We start from the raw sequence: 18,460 nt of genomic DNA, 5'->3' as shown, positions 1-18,460 counted from the left end.
TTTTTTTTTTTAATACAAAGACATTAAAGCATTTTAAAGGAGAAAAATTATTCTAATTTTAGACATTACAAAAAAGAACAAAAGATAAATGACTTTCCAAAGTTGATAACTTAATGCAATTACTATAACTACAAAGAACTTAGAAGTCACATTTCTTAGTCTTAAATATAAACCCCAAATTCTACTTCTATTAATTTACAAAACTGGTCCTTTGGAGCAGGAGTCCCCAGCTCCTGGGGAAGTGGACTGGTACTGGTCCGTGGTCTGTTAGGAAGCAGACAGCATAGCAGGTGAGTGACGGGCAAGCTGTATTCGCAGCTGCTCCCAGCACGAGCATCACCGCCTCAGCTCCACCTCAGATCATCAGGCATTAGATTCTCATAGGAGCACCAGTCCCTGGTGCCGCTGTTTCAGAGGACAGAGTATAGAAAAATTGACTTACATTTATGGGATAATATAAAGTTTTATCAAAAGACATGCTTTAAAAAACTAACCATGTTCCCTCTGTGCTGTGTCAAAATTAGCTTTGTCAGAAATAAAACCTGATGGCTCACTGGTAGAGAAGCAAACTATGTGGAGAATATTGTGCCTTCTTCATTCATAGTATTTTATTTTTAGTACTTGCAGCTTCCATTCCAGGAATGGATCCCAGATCAAACAGACTTTAGTTAAAAATAATAATTAAAAAAAAAAAACCCGCTTATTTTATTGCAGAAAATTTCAAATGTAAAAACAAGGACATTGAGAAAATGGTCCTGTTTTCAGATGTTTCTGATGGTTTCTGTATATGTTGGTAATGAACCCTGAACAAGTTCTGTGCTAAGTAGTGATTTCATGTCAAAGGGACAAGTTGGCAGTTGTGGGAGTATCTTACCCTGTCAACAGCATTCATGGTTGCCTCATTATATAAACTTCCTTTTCCCTTTTAAGAGGGAATTTATACAGTTAAATAGTTTCAAATCATTTATTTTTAGTTTCCTTAAGAGAAGCATATGTATCTTGTTTGTATTAGTTTTGGGGGGATTCCAAGAGAGTTGTCTAAATTTCCTGCATTTTCAGCAGAAAATAAAACCTTCAACAAAATTAATGGGACTTTGCCAAAGTGGGGAGGAAAGGGGAGGAAATGCACAGGCAAGCCTCTTTTTAAAGTTAATGTGCAAATGGCCTTCAAAGCCAATCCTTTGGTGATAGACCCTTGTTATCTTTATGCTGTTAATTCACTGGCGCACACACTGAAAAGCTTTGTGACTATGTTATTTCTAGCCAGCACTGGATTTGCCCCAAAATATCAGGCTTCTGATAGCAAGAACTAGCTTTATATTACATGCAAAATCACAGCTGAAGAATAAATCCTGTGACCAGATGAGACAATGTGTAACCTTAATGATGTGGGGGGAGGCGGAAGGGGGAGGAGCAGAAGGCAGAGTTATTCCCGCTGTTCTTGTGCGGGGATGTAAAACGATGTAGTCTTTGTCTTCGTTCCTCGGACAGGGTTTGAATGTGGCCCTCAAGCCTAAAGTAGAACCCTGGGAAGTCTGTTATTTAAAACATGCTTACTGGTGGCAAGAAAGCAAGGTGATGGTGGCTGCTAGGGGTCATTGGCTAACTTTACATGTTTTTCCATACCTGGAAAAAAGCCAGAGAACTCACAAAAAAGGAATGTTCTCATTGAAATGCAACTAAGTTGCAGCCCCTTGGCAATCACATTACCTTAGCGGGTTAGGCACATCGAGCAGAAAGTGGGGTGCAGAAGAGTGCACCTCTCATTGCCCCGGGCCCTCTTACTGGCCGAAGAGAATAAGCAAACGCCTGAGCTTGGAGTTTCTCATTTTGTTTTTAAATTTTAATGTTTGCCTTAAGAATTAGTGTTCATTTCCATTCTTCAAAATACATTGGTGTTTTATTATAAAAAGAAATACGCTTCCATCTCCTAGAAAAAAGTAATATCTGAGTAATATACTTCTCTAGGAAGGTGTATATTTTTTTTTTGTGATGGCTTTGACAGGCTACTGATTGCTTTCCCTCACCCCAACTGGAGACACAAGAATCTCAGTTCTAGTTCCAGCTCTGCCAATCACCAGCTACGTGACCTTTGGTAAGTCACTTATTCTGAGATGCTGTTTTTTCTATGCAAAAATAAGTGCTTATGAGATTTTAAAAATGTCTTCCTACTCTTGAGTCTCACCTTCCATAAAGAATGCAGAAAATACTAAATTTAGAAAACAAATTTTATTAGAGTAATTGAAAATGTGACTAATGGAGAAAAATCTTTAGGGTGACTTCAAACTTCAGTAAAATTCAGAATTTCCTTTAGATTACCCCAGCACCTTAAAGAATCACTGTTAGTTTAGAAGGGGAAAAACCCCCAACCTTTGAGAGTAAAAATGTATAAGGCTAAGTTTGAAAATAATCATTCTCTAAACCAAAGAACCTACAAGTTCTTTTACAACTTGTTATTTCCACTGTTTCTTAATTATCTTTGATACTGTTAATGCACAGAAGGGAAATGATCTCCAAACTTCCATGTCATGGATTTTCATGTGAACTTTAGAGACCTATGATGCTATGATGCTTGGTACCCTTTTTCCATTCTTTCTGGGGAAGAAGAGTCAGTGGTGCTATGAGAGACAGTGAAGAATCACATACAGGGGAGCTATAGCCCTGAAGTTAAAAAAAAAAAAAGGAAAAGGAGAGTAGCTGCAAGCCAGAAGAGAGAAGCCCTAGATTGGGTTCTAGTCCCAGTTTTGCCATGGACTGGACGAGTCACTTTCTGGGTCTCAGTTCCTGCAAATGTAAAATAAAAGGGCTCTCTGGGGGCGATGCAGGGAAGCCGTGTCAGGGACCCAGACTGGCTTCTGCTTAAGATGTAGAAAGCTGCAAAGAATGCCTCTCCTGTACTAACAACGAGGAAAAGCCAGATAAGGTAAAGAATCTTCCACAAGACTTCCTAAGTCCACCAGAGACTGAAAATGACGATTTTGCAAGGCAATCAAGTGAAATGAAGTCCCCAGAGGGACGAGCCCCTCTAAGAGTAGAGGGATCACAAGTGCTCCCTCTCTCCTGGCAGCGCACGGAGGAAAAGGCGGTCTCCACAGACCGAGGGAAGAAGCAGCTGGCTAAAATGTCACTGAGTTCTTAAAGGCTAAGTGTGGTCTAATGTGTCAGTCTGGAAAGGTGGAGCCCCAGATACAATGGGGTCCACACTCACTCAAAAGCTCTTTTCCACCAGTCTCTACCAGGTAACAGCATCATGACATGCAGCCCTGTCCTAAGCACTGAGAACAAGTACCGAAGATATAAAATAAGATGCAGTTCTCGCTCTGTAGTTCACCTTGGAGTTATAAAATCCTGTCTAAATTTGTAAGGCAAAATAATTTTTTCAAGATATGTAAGCAACTTAACATTTAAAAAAGAGAAGAAAAACTTGTTATTTTTATTTGGAACTAATATTGCAAATATAATTGAGGGATGCTGAACCTCTATATACTAAAAACTATTTTCATGGATTTGAATCAATAGCAATTACCCTGTATATTAAAGACTCCCCAGCTTTATGGAAAATTGGCTGGAGTACAGAAGAGGAATTCTGTGGCACAGGCTCTGTGGTCAACCGCACTGGCCTTTGAATCCTGTTCTACTATTTACTGCTTCTGTGACCTTGGGCAAGATTCTAAACCTTCATTTCTTTATCAGCAAAACTGTTCGAGTAGAGTGGAAGCGAAATAAAGAATGAGTAAAACAGCTACCCCAATGCCTAACATGCAGCAGCAGCTCAAGAAATCGTTGCTCTTACTAGTAAAAGCAATAGTAATAATGAATGAAAGTTTCCTACTAGATGTAGATGTACTTGGGAAGTGTATTAACTCTTCTGGGCACCAAGTCAAACAACTATAATGTTTTCTGACTTGAACTTTTATGTCTATTTAAAGAGAAGTGCTTCCATGATGCTGAAATTTGAATTTTAGATCATTTGTGTGAATTACAATGAAATGTGCTGAGCTAACTGTGAATGTGAGAATTTTTAAAAACCTAAATGCTATTGCTATAGTACAACAGCAATCCCCTTAGGAAACAGTTTAAAAATATTCCAAGTCTCATGCTGAAATGCAGGTGACCCCTGACTGAAGGACAGCTTGATTTGGAACTCACTGCACTGGGAACCTTATTCTACATAACGACCAACAGTTGTATTTATGGTTGCCTAATGACTGGGACCAACGCCTACACTTTGTCCCACAACTGCCAATGCCCATGACTCAGTTAAGGTCAGTGGCATTGAGGGTGACTCAGTTTGCTGCTACAATTTGAGCAAGGAATCACTTGTTGTCATGGAAACTGTCTATCACACAACAATTACAATTCCAAAACTCTGAGAGGCAATCCTGTATTAAATTTGCAATTTATTTATTATGGCCAAAATTAATTTTAAAAGCAGTTTAAGGTCCATACTGTAAAGAAGAATGCTTACTACAGAGTTACTAAAACAAGGTTTCTTCAGTCTAAATTGAATATACAAATTAAATTTATATATTCGGAAGCTTCAAATGCACCTCAAAACACACACATGACCCAATTTTTATCTTGTTGCCGTTTGTGATACAGGGTTACAAAATACAATTTTTTATTCATTATATTTTTGCATTTCTATAATATGAAGTTAGTTCTGGGGAAGGGAACCTAATGTGTAACATTATAACGCTTTGGCTTAAATGGCTCCCCTTAGGGTCACAGCCTAGCAATCAATTAAGTCATGTGTTGGGGCTGCTTGTCAATTTTGCTATATGATGCTGATTTCTTTGGAGGAGAGAGATAGCTAATTTTATTTTCTGGATATTTTTCCTGGACAAAAGTATGTAGAAACAATTATTAATATGTAAAAGATAAAATAAAAATAGGGTGGGTGAAATCCTAATGTAGCATGAACAAAATCCTTCTTTTAAAGGCAAAGAAAAAGTTGATATTAATATAGAAATATAGAAAAAGGTCTGTTAAAGGATTCTCTTCAGTCAAAATATAGTTGGCAAGGAAGAATAAGATTCCTACCTTTCTTCTATTTCACTTCTTTAGTCTACTTGTATCAATTTGGGAATTAGGAAAAGATTTTGTTACAAGAAAGATAAGCAAAGCAAAGACATTTTAGGGTAATGTATATACATTGTAACAAGAAAAATTTTCAAGTAGTAGTCAATGGCCATCAAGCTAAAATTGAGTCTGTAACATTTCTCATAAAAGCACAGTGACAGTACAAGGAAGTAATATAATGAAGATGCAGCTTTTTTCTACAATTGACCATTAAAGTGGCAATTTAATGATGATAATACCCTTTGGTCAGCTGTCCTACAAGTTTGCAAATAAGAGACAGGCAATTTTGGTTTTTCTTTAAAGGAAAACCATGGTTTCCTTAAGCTCTAAAGTCAGAGATGTTATTAGACACGCACCAGTTCTGGTGAGACTGTACGTGCTGCACCACATGTAAATCAGGTGAGAGGTGCGAAAGCAAGCCTTTGTAATGGATGCTATTCACTTAATTTTATCAAGGACTTAAATGTGCACAGCAGCAATTACAGAAAAGTATTTACCTCATTTTATCAATAAAGCCAATGACCAGTAAAAATCTTCCTGAAAATCACTTGGTTTTACCAAATGATCACACTGGGAGTAAGGTAAATAAGAACTCTCAAATATCCAAAGAACAATGATGAAAAAATGGCAGAATAAAATCAATTTTAGCAATTTACAGTCATCCCTTGGTATACACGAGGGACTGGTTCCAGGACCCGTCCCCACTCAAGATACCAAAATCTGTGGGTGCTCAAGTCCCTTATATAAAAACGGCATAGTATTTGCATATAACTTACAGACATACTCCCAAATACTTTAAATCATTTCTAGATTACTTATAATACCTAATACAACGTAAATGCTATGTAAACAGTTGTTACACTGTATTGTTTAGGAAATAATGACAAGAAAAAAGTCTGTACATGTTCAGTACAAACTCAACCAACCTAGTAGGCTACAGTACTTGTTAGCAACAATGTAACTTTTTTTCCTGAATATTTTCCAACTGATGTTGGTTGTAACTGTAGATATAGAGCCTGCGGATATGGAGGGCTGGCTGTAGTTGCTTTCTTAATAAAAATGCCTCTCCAAGCAAAATTTTTAGGAAGCAGGGTTTTTTTTTTTCCCTTGTATATGTTTGATTTATATTTAGGAGACATGTTGTGACATTATTTGAACTAATTTACTGGTTATTATTCAACAGTCACTGCTAACTCTAACTCTTTGGTATGCTAACAAGCCAAATAAAGGAATGATTATAGTACTCTTAATGACTTCAACTTTATGTCAATTAAAATTTGAGTAAATTGGATGAGGAATTAGGCATGTTGAGCAAAAAGAATACAAAAACTGAAAGAGAGACAAATAAAAACACAGGAGAAATTAAAAATGCATTAACTGAGCACACAAAAAATCCAGTTACAAACTGCCTTTTATAAAAGGCCTCAAAACAGTTGCTATCTGAATACTCCTTACACTCCCTAAGAGCTGTGGTAACAGCAAAAATACTGAACACCTGCCCAGTGTTCTGTGCTCCCCTGTAATTTACTGGCCACAGTAGGTCTGGTTTGATGTACTCTAAGCAGCTGGGGAAGTTTTATTAACTCCTTCAGGTTACCAAGCTAACTGATGCAATTTAATCAATCCTCCCAATAGCTACCAATTAGCCTACACAATAACCCAGATGACATTTGTTATACATTTACCATATACTGAATGACTAGTGTTATGAAAAGGCACTGGACTAGGCACTGGATTAAAGCAGTGACTAACAGATGTAACCCCTGCCTATGTGAAGTTCAGAGTCCAGTGGGAGAGAGCTGTGAATTGTGGGAAATGTTATGAAGGCAAAGAAAAGGGAGAAGAGGGAGGATAAATAAGTGCAATTTAGACTGAGAGCTGAATAGAGCAGCACGGGAAGTGTCCCATTTAAGATTTCACATTACAGTGCTTTCAAGAATTTCACTCGGTGTCATCAGAGATTTCCAATTAAATAAGGAAGAATATCAGAAGTAGGGGAAAACGCCTAATTGTGGAATGCATAATTTATCAACAGTTTTAGCCAATATCTCTTGAATTACCAAAAATTGGACTATGCTTTATAGAGTGAGGGTGCTGATGACAGCCTTTACAGGCTAAGACTTACAGGATAGTATATAAAACTCACTTTTGAAAATGATTCCAAATATTTATTGTACGTGAGGGTTTCGTTTCCTGTTCTTATTTTTCTTTTCCCTAAACTTTTGTTTCAATTTTAATTTTATCAAAGTAACAAATGACAATAGTTTAAAAGCCAAGAATACTACTAGATTTGAAACAAAAAAAAAGATTCATTCTTTCCTTTCATTCTTTCCTTTCCCCTAACTCCCACTCCCCAGAGGCAAATATTTTGAACCATTTTAGCTATTTCCTCCTACGTCTGTCTTCTTATTCTGAAATAATGTGTGTGCTGGTATTTCTTAATTTTTAATTTTTTAATTTTCAGTCATCTATTGACTTCTTACCCTTGAAAAACGAGGCTTTTCCTCTTCTAAATTAATTTAAGAATCAGCTTAAGTTTTTCTAATTTATTAAGCTGTACAAATATGCATTTTTTAAAAGCACCATATGAAGGAGACAACTAAAAAGAAATAGATATATCTCCAAGCCAAAATGTTGAAAGAAATGAAATCAAGATTTTACTGGGAACCTGAGAATAAGATCATGATTCACATTTCATGACATTGCTTTGAGACAATGGCAGTTAACCAAATTCCTTTGTATGTGAATAACTTATCTGCAAAAATGTGGGAGAGAGCGCAATCATTTCTCATGCTTCTCCTAGAGTAAAATCTGAGATCATAAGAGTTGGAGCATTTTCCAGAGCACCTTCTAAATTCAGTTAGGCCTCTCTTAACCGCACCCCGTGGTCATTCCCTTTGACTGACAAATTTATTATGTAATTCTCAGAGTATGAGGAATCCTAGGTGGTTGTTCTATTCCTTTTCTTTCTCTCTTTTGTTTTCTCTTCTTTTCTTTCTTTTTAAGAGTCTGGCATTCCCAAATAGGCACAGCAGTGATCCTGCTGGCTTTCTCTCTTGCTCCTGTGCTATTACGTTTAATTTGTGTGCTTTTATAACTTTGTACTTACGCCCACAGGCTTTTGAACAATGGGTACCCATTCAATAAATCCAAGAAATAAATGACTTGATGACTGTTAAGTGCTTTGAACTCAATGGACAGAAGGCTCTACATAAGTAATATAATATAGGACAGCAGGATGAAAGATTAAAAATAAAAAAACAATCTAAAGCTTTTACAAAAGTCTAATACACACACACACACACACACACACACAGAGATATTGTCATCCTTTGTTACATAGCACTCATTTTTCCCATTTGTCTTCAGTTCTCAAAACCTCTTCCTCTATTTTTGAGAATAAAATGACAAACGTGCAAAAAATACATTATATATGCTTTCAAGGAGTATTTCCTTTGAACCATGGATGGGATAGTGACTGAAAAGCTTATTATAATGTAAGAGATACTTAAATATATCCTGCCATCTCACGGAAATAATTCCAGTCTATGACAAGGCCATTTGGAGCTTCCTATAACCTGAATTGTGCGAATACACTTTGATTTTAGTACCTTTCACTTGGTTTATTAAGCATAACTTAATTTAAAACCTGATAGACAGAGATAAAGAAAATTAATCAGGATATCTAGCTACTACGAGGTTTATTATTATGAGTACTAATATAAAACTTCCATTTTAAATGAGCTTAACTCATTAGTCCACATGAGAACTTCATAAACTTGGGTGTGCTAAGAAACAGGAACAGGAGTAAAGACATATTCGAAGATAAGAAAGGCTAAATAGGAGATTGAGAATAATTAATTTTATACTCCTTCTTTCCTAGACTTCAATTAAAAAAATCTAATTCTTAAAAGAATCTTCTCATGATTAATCTAGCTACCTGTCAGCTTATACTATTCAAATTAATTCCCACTTCCACATGCCCATTTTTACATTTGCCAAATCTAGTGGATATGTTTTAATCCTCACCTCATCCTCAATCTTCAATCCAGAGCTGGTTCACCATTTCTTCCTCTTTAAGACATGCCCATCTGATACTATGCGTTTGGGGTCTCCCCCGTTCCCCTCGTTACAAGCATTTCCTCTTCTATCCAACATCCAAAGGTTGGGGGCCCCTCAGAGCTCTGGACTGATCCCTCAATCCTTTTCATGCCACCTTCTCTCTCACTGTGCTCTCCTCAATTGCCATGACTTTGAACATCTTATTCAGGTCGATGACACCTACATTTCCATTTCCAGCCTAGACCTTTCTGAGTTCCAAGCCACTGTCTTGACCACCTTGGTTTAAATGGCCACTCAGTCTCAACTCTTACCTCTTTAAGTCACTACTCTATAATACTTTTTCAAAGGTACATCCATTGTTTAAAACCCTTCAATGACTTTATACCAAACTATATGGATAACATCTCAAATCCTTACATTGAATACCTGGCATAGCCTGACGATGACCTATACCTCCGATCTCATTTAATGCTACTCTCCAAGACATGTCGGACTGCTTATAGTTTGCTGAATAAAGAGAGCGCTGTCCTCTCAGGACCTTTGCACATGTTGTTTAAAATACTCTACCCGCCCCCCCACTCCCTTTCTGGCTAACTCTTACTCATCTATCAGGTCTTAGTTAAATATCACTTTCTCACAGAGCAAATACCCATTGCTCCTACACCCCCAAGTCTAAATTAGGAGTCTCACAACTGTCTTGCATTTGTCGCAGTTATTTTCTCTAGCTTTATTTATAATTTTGTATTCGCTTGCTAAATTATTGTTTTTTTCCTCCACTAGCTCCCTGAGTTGAGGCAAGGTCCATGTCTGTTCATTTGTCACTCAACGCCTGGAGCAAAACATCACATGATCACAATCATATATTTTGAATGGATGATGCCCCTTTGAATTTATGCTGTTTCACTTTTGTATTTACTGTATTCAATCCTACTTAAAAACTAATAACAATTAACTAATAATAGCACTGCTATGCTTATTTTCAAATACGGAAACTGAAACTCAAAAAGATTAAGTTGTCACCTCCATTATACTCTGGAATCAGTTCTGAAGCATTTTTGTTAGATGCAGACCTCATCTTTTATACTTGAGTCCCTATTAGGGAAAAAGCATTTTATCTATTTGCATCTGGAACCTAACAAGTCTTTTTTGGGATAGGATTTTCCCATTACTTGAAAAAGAGCAGGTTTACAGTGGGCATCACTATTCCAATTACTTTTAATTTGCCACAAGCGCCATCAATAGCACACTCCATTCTTCTTCTAAATGGACAGGTGAGAAGGCTCTATTGGTAAACAGAACTCAGTGAAACAAAGAAAAAATACATGCTGAAATTTCAAAAGTCAAGAAAAAGATAAGTTAATAGTATGCTCTAAAACCCATAATTAAGTCAGAAATAGATTATTTGTTCTTATGTTCAAATAAATTTTGCCCCAGAAGGACATATGGAAAAGCTCGTCTTACTTTACATTCCTAAACAATAATAAATATAGCTGAATGAATACAATCATATGATAATATCCATCATTTACTGAAAACCTACTATGCCAAGAATGTTGTATGTATAATCACTAACACTGAGTCCAACGCTACAGAGTAGATATTAGTATCCTCATTTCATAGATGAGATAACTGAAGCTCAGAGAACTACAATAACTTCTCTAAGGTCACTAACTAAATATTTCCTAATCGAGGTAACATACCTAGTAAGTGCTAAAACTGAGAGTTAACTCCAGCCTAACTTGCAGTGTAAACTTATTCCATTATGCTACAATGCACTAGAAGAGAATTTTAAATAGCCTTCCTCGGGAATAAGCTTTGGTTTTTAGTGATGGGAAGAATAAAGGACATATTTTCCCGTCATTCAGATAGCCATAGCCGTAGTGGAAGCATTCATGGACCCCAACATTACACAGTACTTGTTACAGAATACTTGTTACACTGCACTAAGTGCTTTCTATGCATGCTTTCATTTAATTCTCAGAATAATCCCACGAACTAGGTGTTATTGTTTTTATTTAATGAGAAAACCAAAGATCAGAGGGGTTAATAAGGTCAAAATCACATGAAGGATAAATCTAGTTTTTTTTTCCAGATTCCAGTGCTCATATTCTTTAACTTAAAAAAAAAAAAAAGTAAAAGACACATAACAATTATATCTTAACCATTTTCCACCAGCTCAGTAATGTTAAGTATATTCACACTGTGTGCAATTCCTTTATCCTGTTTTATTTCCCATAGGACCGTCTAACGTTTCATTCATTTACCTATGCATGTAATCATTACACATCTCTTCACTAGAATGTAGGCTTCATGAGGGCAGGCATTTTTATCTTCACTGATATCTGCACAGGTCAGATAAAAGTGCCTGAAAAAACAGTAGTTGCTCCCTACTTGTTGGATGAAAGAAAAAGGCATTTCAAGTACCACTGGAGTGTTTATTCATGCATCACTCTCTTGTAACTAGTATCACTAACTTAACCTGGAGAATATTAGTAATTGTATGTAGCATTCATAGTGGGTAGGGAAAACTCAGGACTTGGAGTTGGTTAATGAGCTAAGCACTACTACTAATGAAGCAAAAGTTACTCTTACTCTAATTTGAAATCACTGACTAGTATGAAACAATTTCATAAGAAAGATAATACCTACTTGTTAAAGGCTCAGTACTTTTTAGGCTTTGAACATACTCCTAAAAAGGATAAATCATTAATTCAACCACTAAATTGATCAACAAGCACTGTACATTAAAGGAAAAAGAGCTATGTTTCAGAGCAACACAATACTCTCCGCATGACTTTAGTCAAAATACAAATTTGAGATCATAGAAAATACCAGGTGAGAGATTACAGGTGACTCAAATGTGTGAAAATAATTAACCATGGCTGCCCTACTGAATATTAAACAAACACACTATGTAATTTCATTTCGGTGGTACCAAGTGCATTTAAGGAATGAGGTTTAGTTCTTATATGTCACCTGTCCAAAAATAACTGCTGTGTTGTATTGACAAATCAAGAAAACGAACCCACCCACCCAATCATGAAATATAGCCTCTAACAACAGTCAAAGCACAAATTAACTTGCCTTTCTACTTCCCAAAGTATACCAGTTCTCATGCCTGAGATCTCCAAGATTCACATCTCGGAAATTCAAATCATTTACAAATACATCAAGAAATAATTTATGCTTAACTTTATCTTGTGTTGACTCTTCTAATAACACCTGAAGTCTCAATTAATTCTAATGCTTCGCGTTCATTTTTGCATGTATAAGGTGATCCCCTAATAGTCTAAGGATTCTTGAGGTTTTTTTTTTTCCCCAGAAATCTATGAAATTTCCAGAAAAACAGGCAGAGCTGAATTCTCAAATTCAGTTTGTTTTCAAGAATTAAATCAACTAAGGAAAGAGTTAAATTTCCACTCATACAATGAGTAAGATTACTTGTTTTGGGGGGGGGGGTGGTTCTTATCTGGAGAAACTAAAATAAAGTGCCATTTTAAAAACACTTGCAGCTTTGACTATAATCAACTGTAATAATAAGATACCAGCTCAAAAAAATTCTTTTCATTTAAACCTCTTTTGTAATAGTGCTTTTTAATAACCCTCATAATAACCGAATTAAAGGACCCCAACAGAAATCATTCATCCCACATAAAACAAACATTGCCTTTTCTTCTTAGCTTTGTTTTACAAGCTACATTATTTCCAGATGACGCTTGAGGGGACTATGGTTTCAAGAATTAGATGCTTAAATAGACAGCTGCTTTCTATTTGCCATGTAAATCAAGGATATATCAAAGAAAATTCCAAATAGTAGACTTCTTTTCTTCCTATTAGGAACTACAAACTCAGGCATAAGAGAAAGAGGGGGAGAAATAATCAAAATTTGAGCAACAGAAAATTAAAATAATGCTTTCTTAAGTAATAAAGAAAATTTGAAAAAATCTCAGGAAAAAGTGTTTTATTAGCTCTGCGCAGTAGCAGGTAAGAATTTTTTCACTACAATGGGAAGGGGGAAAAAAGGAAACTGTGATCGCTGGTTTTTACAAATTTATCACACATTGCTACTGAATTTAATATGCATGGGTTATTTTTCTCTGTTCTTTAAACTTCACTTAGAAAGTTAATTAATCATTGCCAGATTTCAATGCAAACACATTCTATTTCCTTTTATAAGCCAGTGGAAGAAACATAAAAGTTATTTAAGTATTTTTAATGATTAAAAAAAAAATCTTTCAAAGAGTATTCTATCATACTCCATAAGAAAGGAAAGACAAACTTCCTCTCCAGGAATTAAGAGCAATATTCTTTCCCTCAATTGAGGTATGCTTTTTTTAGAATGAAGAAATAATCATCATCATCATCATCATTATTATTATTATATTTATATTTATTTATTTTTTTAACAAGAGGGAACCTTCCAACTAAATATTGTCCTTAAAAGCATTCTCAAAACCTTTCTGGAACTCCTCGATCAGGAGTGCATCCAAAGCCAAGTTATAATACAACCATGAAAATCGGCCTTATTATGTTAAAGTCAGGCCTGGTTTTTAATGAGGGGGGAAAAAAAAAAGGCAGGGTGGGTGGGGAGCTTGCTCGCTTGCTAGAGGCTTTATTTATTTGAATTTTAAAATCAATTATATTAAAGAAGAAACTTCCTAGGACCTAAACAATGTGGGGTTTGGGATCTATTTAAGTTCAAAGCAGTTATGTTCTTTAAGGGTGTTCACCAGCCTTATTCACCGGGTTTGGCTCTGTTCTTTTTACACTAGTTTCTACATTATGAAAGTACCTATAGATCACGAAACTTCATGCTCCTCCTTGGGAGAACTGGTTGATTCTAGGGCTGAAGCAGGGGGAAAATACAAGATGAGTTGTAGCATCTTGGGGGTCTTTAAAAAAAGTGGGGAGAGAAGGGGAGGGAAGGGAAAAAAGGAACATATTCAAAGGGCACAACCTGAAAGAACTCCCAATGGCCAAAGTTGGGACAACCTGAGCAACAGAATAACAGCCCTGGATTACAAAACAAAGAATAAAATTAGTAACCAGGACTCTGTACTGACAAAAATAATAACTGCATAAATAAAGACATTGGGGAGAGGTGACAACTATTCCTTGCAGAAGAATTCTATTAATAAATATAGAAGAAATGAGACAAATAGAAAATCACTAATAAATCAGTAAAATATGCTGCAGGCAGGATAAATTAATAGATGCTAAAATTTGTGGGAAAATGTTTAAGCAGAAACAGGATGTTGGTATAGTCTCAAAGTATCTCCCCCAAATATACAGTAATTACAAAAGGAAAGTTGGCAAGATTACAGTGAAGGATATTGGTACAGGCTTCTGGTCCAGATGGCAGGCAGGTAAATGCTTGCTTGCCTCCTCTCACAACCACATAAGAATCACAACGAAACTATAGAACAGCCATCACTGGGAGTCACCTGAAGTCTAGCCGAACATTAGTACTACAACTAGGGACACGCAGAAGACGCCACCTTGAGACTGGTGAGCAGTGGTGTATAAGAGCAGCTCTCTCGTCTCCCTGTCTGCTCACTCAGTGGCAGTTCCCCAGGGCTCTGTGCCCTCTGGAGCTTCAGCAGATCCTTCTCTCAGAAGTCACAACCAAGAGCCCTGAACAGGAGCCACGCCACCATGCAGTGCTAGAGCTGTGCTAAGACCATGATGATCTTCTGAAATTTTCTTATCTTTCTGTGTGGTGCGGCCCTGCTGGCAGTGGGCATCTGGGTGTCAGTCGATGGGCCATCCTTCCTAAAGATTTCTGGGCCACTGTCGTCCAGTGTCATGCAGTTTGTCAATGTGGGCTATTTCCTCATTGCAACTGGTGCTGTGCTCTTTGCCCTTGGTTTCCTGAGCTGTTATGGTGCTCACACTGAGAACAAGTGTGCCCTCATGATGTTCTTCTCCATCCTCCACCTCATCTTCACTGCTGAGGTTGCAGCTGCTGTGGTCGCCCTGGTGTACGTAATGGCTGAGCGTTTCCTGACGTTGTTGGTAGTGCCCAGAAAGAAAGACTATCATTCTGAGAAGGACTCCCCAGGTGTGGACACAAACCTAAAAGGGCTCAAGTGCTGTGGCTTCAAAAACTACATGGATTTGGAGGCTCTCTCCACCTCTTATTAGAGAACCGTGTCTTTCCCCCATACTGCTGCTCTGATGATGCTGACAGCACAGACAAGGAGCCTCGCGGCAAGGAGAAGGCTGAGGACAAGGCTGCAGAGGTGTGGGCTGGCATAGAAGGCTGGGGCTGCTTTAATGGTCTCGGAGTGCTGAAGGAGGGTGGGAGGCAGCTGCTGACTAGAGATGCTCTCTCTCTCTTCCCTCTGCCAAAGGCTGCTTCAATCAGCTTCGGTATAACATCTGAACCAATGCAATCACTGTGGGTGGTGCAGTGGCTGGAATTGGGGGCTTGGAGCTGACTGCCATGATTGTGTCCATGTATCTGTACTGCAATTTGAAATAAGTCTGCTTCTGCCTCCACCACTGCTGCTGCCACACAGGACCTGGGAAGAGGCACCCTGGCACCGCCAGGCAGCAGCGATCAGGGTGGAGACAGGATCTTAACAGTATCATTGGTCCAGAATGGGCCTGGTCTTGCTACTCTGGAGTTGGGACCAAACAGGGACCACCCTCTTGAGGCTGTGCTGACTTTGCCTTCCACTGGTGGGGCTGGCGTCCACCTGTTCCAGAGCCAGTTCTAAGGTGGCCAGTGCCCCTGCCCATTCCTCCAATCTATCTCTTAAACCCTTGACACGCCTTCAGGCCCACGGGGGCTCTCGGTGATCCCGGTACTCCACTGGGGGATGAGAGAAAGGCAACCTATATCTTGGGCATATACGAAGTTAGCAGTAACTGGTGGATATGTAGAAGGCACTTTGGAACTCATAAACCAATTTAAATGTTTCCATTTGGAAAATATAAAAAAGAATCTTGGTAAATATTACTCCAGTGAAGTGATCAAGGTAGACACAGGTAAATGTGACCAGCAGTACATACCAACATCATATCTTCCTTGATACGGTGCACTGAAAAGGGCACCTCACCTCTGCAGTGTCCTTCCCAACAATGCATTACTTCAATCCAACTGTGAGAAAATGCCAACCGAACCCAAGTTCAGGGACATTCTACAAAATAGCTGACCAGTACTCTCCTAAAGTCCCAAGGTCATGAAAGACAAGGAAAGACTAAGGGGACATGACGACAAAATGCAACATGGGATCCTGCACTGGATCCTAGAAAAGAATAAACGCATTATTATCAAAACTAGTAACACTCAAATGAGATTTGTGTTTTAATTAACAGTATTGTACCAAGGTTAATTTCTTAGTTTTGATAAATGTCCAATGGTTATGTAAGACATTTACAAAAGAGAAAACTGAGTGAAGGATGTATGGAAATTCTTTGGAACTCTTCTGTGAGTCAAAAGTTATCTGAAAATAATAAAGGACAAAAGGAAGGAGGAAGGAAGCGGAAAGTAAGTTGTGTCCATACTTGACAAAGGTTTCAAGATCTGTACCTATGAAGAAGAGTATAAAGTAAAAAGTGTAAAGTTTTAATTTCTTTCCCTTCAGTCTGACTCCTGGTGGGTAACACTATTTAATACTTTCCTATGGATTATTCCAGAAAAATTAAGTGCATATTTTCAAACATACATTGCCTATACCTATCTACTATAAAGTGCAGGTTTTTAAAAACTGATTTAAGTGTTATGAATCTTTTCACATAAACCCATATGCATTAAATTCACTTTTTTAAAAAAAATGGTTGCAGAATATTACATTGAATGAATTTATACTTTATTCAATCAGTCCCTTACTGATGGATATTTTGCTTGTTCTCATTTTTTGCTCTTAAACCAGGCTGAAAACTACACATACCTTTGTGTAAATGTTTATCTAACGGACGTTATCAGTTTCTAAAGTCACTGCTCAAGAAACACATTTTCTCTCCTTGAAAATATTAACTTTTTCAAAGTATATGATTTATTTTCCTACATTCATCCTCATGTGATAATGCCAGCCAAGATCATATCTGCTATTACATTCAACAAATAGTTCTTTTTTTCCTAGTTTTTTTTTTACTAGTGCTCCAAATACTTTTTTTTTTAATGGCATCAAGATAAAATTCACACACTATAGACTGCACCTAATTAAAATGTATAATTCAATGGTTTTTAGTCTATTCACAGAGTTGTACAACCATCCTCACGTCTAATTTTAAAATGTTTTCATCACGCCCCAAAGAAACCATGTGGCCTTTTGTTACTGGCTTCTTTCACTTCATATGTTTTCGAGGTTCATCCATGTTGAAGCGTGCCATCAGTACTTTACTCCTTTTTACTGTTGAATAATATTCCATTGTATGGACATACCACATTTATCCATTGATGGATATTTGGGTTGTTGCTATTTTTTTAGCTATTATGAATAATAGTGCTATGCACATTCACATTTTTGCACGGATATGTTTTTAGATCTTTAGGGGTATTTATAACCACATGCTGGGTCATATGGTTATTCTTTGTTTAGCCTTTTGAGAAACTACAGTTTGTTTTCCAGAGCAGTTACATAATTTTACATTCTCACCAGCATTTATATGAGGACTCTAGTTCTCGACACCTCGCCAACACATGTGATTACCTGCCTTTTTGATTAGTCACCCCAATGGGTGTGAACTTCACTGTGGTTTTGATTTGCATTTCCCTAATGGCTAATCATGTTAAACACCTTTTGATGTGTGCACCGGTCACCTGTATGTCTTCTCTGGAGAAATGTCTATTCAGATCTTTGCCCATATTTTTTAATGTAGTAAAGCTTTACTGCTGATTTACATCAGGTCCAACAGGATACTCGGTTCATCTTCCATGAGATGATTCAGGGGTCCAAATACTGTGACCATCCTCTGTGAGACCTCAAAATCTCCCACTGGATTTCCTTCATCTAGCTAGCAGACACCGAGAGAAGTGTGGAAGATGGTGCAACGGTGACATTACTTCCACCTACATTCCGCCGGTGAGAGCCAGCCAGATGCCCCCATCAAGATACAAGGGTGTTGGAAAATGCTGCTTAGCTGTGTAATCAGGAAAGGAAATGTTTCTTTCTGATTCTGGTTCCTTACTCTTTTTGGCTTGTGCTTTTGTATTTACTGTTTGAAATGAGACGGGAGAGTCTGTCCTACGGAAAGGTTCAAAAGGCCTTTGATGATCAAAGGGCAATATAATTTGGTTTTGTATGCTACCTCCCAGAATAAAAATTAGATTCTTCTCATCTCAAATAGTTAAGATGACTGTTAGAAA

The 18,460-nt window shown here is 37.4% G+C and overlaps 1 protein-coding gene and 1 pseudogene across 1 annotated transcript in view; one reads left to right on the top strand and one right to left on the bottom strand.

The window, feature by feature from the left end:
• DYM (dymeclin) overlaps window positions 1-18,460 on the bottom strand; it is a 276,445-nt gene that overhangs the window by 67,738 nt on the left and 190,247 nt on the right. The gene's annotated exons all lie outside the window — the stretch shown is intronic.
• LOC105292549 lies at window positions 14,800-15,755 on the top strand (annotated as a pseudogene).

This window comes from Pteropus vampyrus, unplaced genomic scaffold (assembly GCF_000151845.1).
Source record: "Pteropus vampyrus isolate Shadow unplaced genomic scaffold, Pvam_2.0 Scaffold3, whole genome shotgun sequence".
NCBI classification, from domain to species: Eukaryota; Metazoa; Chordata; class Mammalia; order Chiroptera; family Pteropodidae; genus Pteropus; species Pteropus vampyrus.
This window is presented reverse-complemented; position numbering and strand designations above follow the sequence as displayed.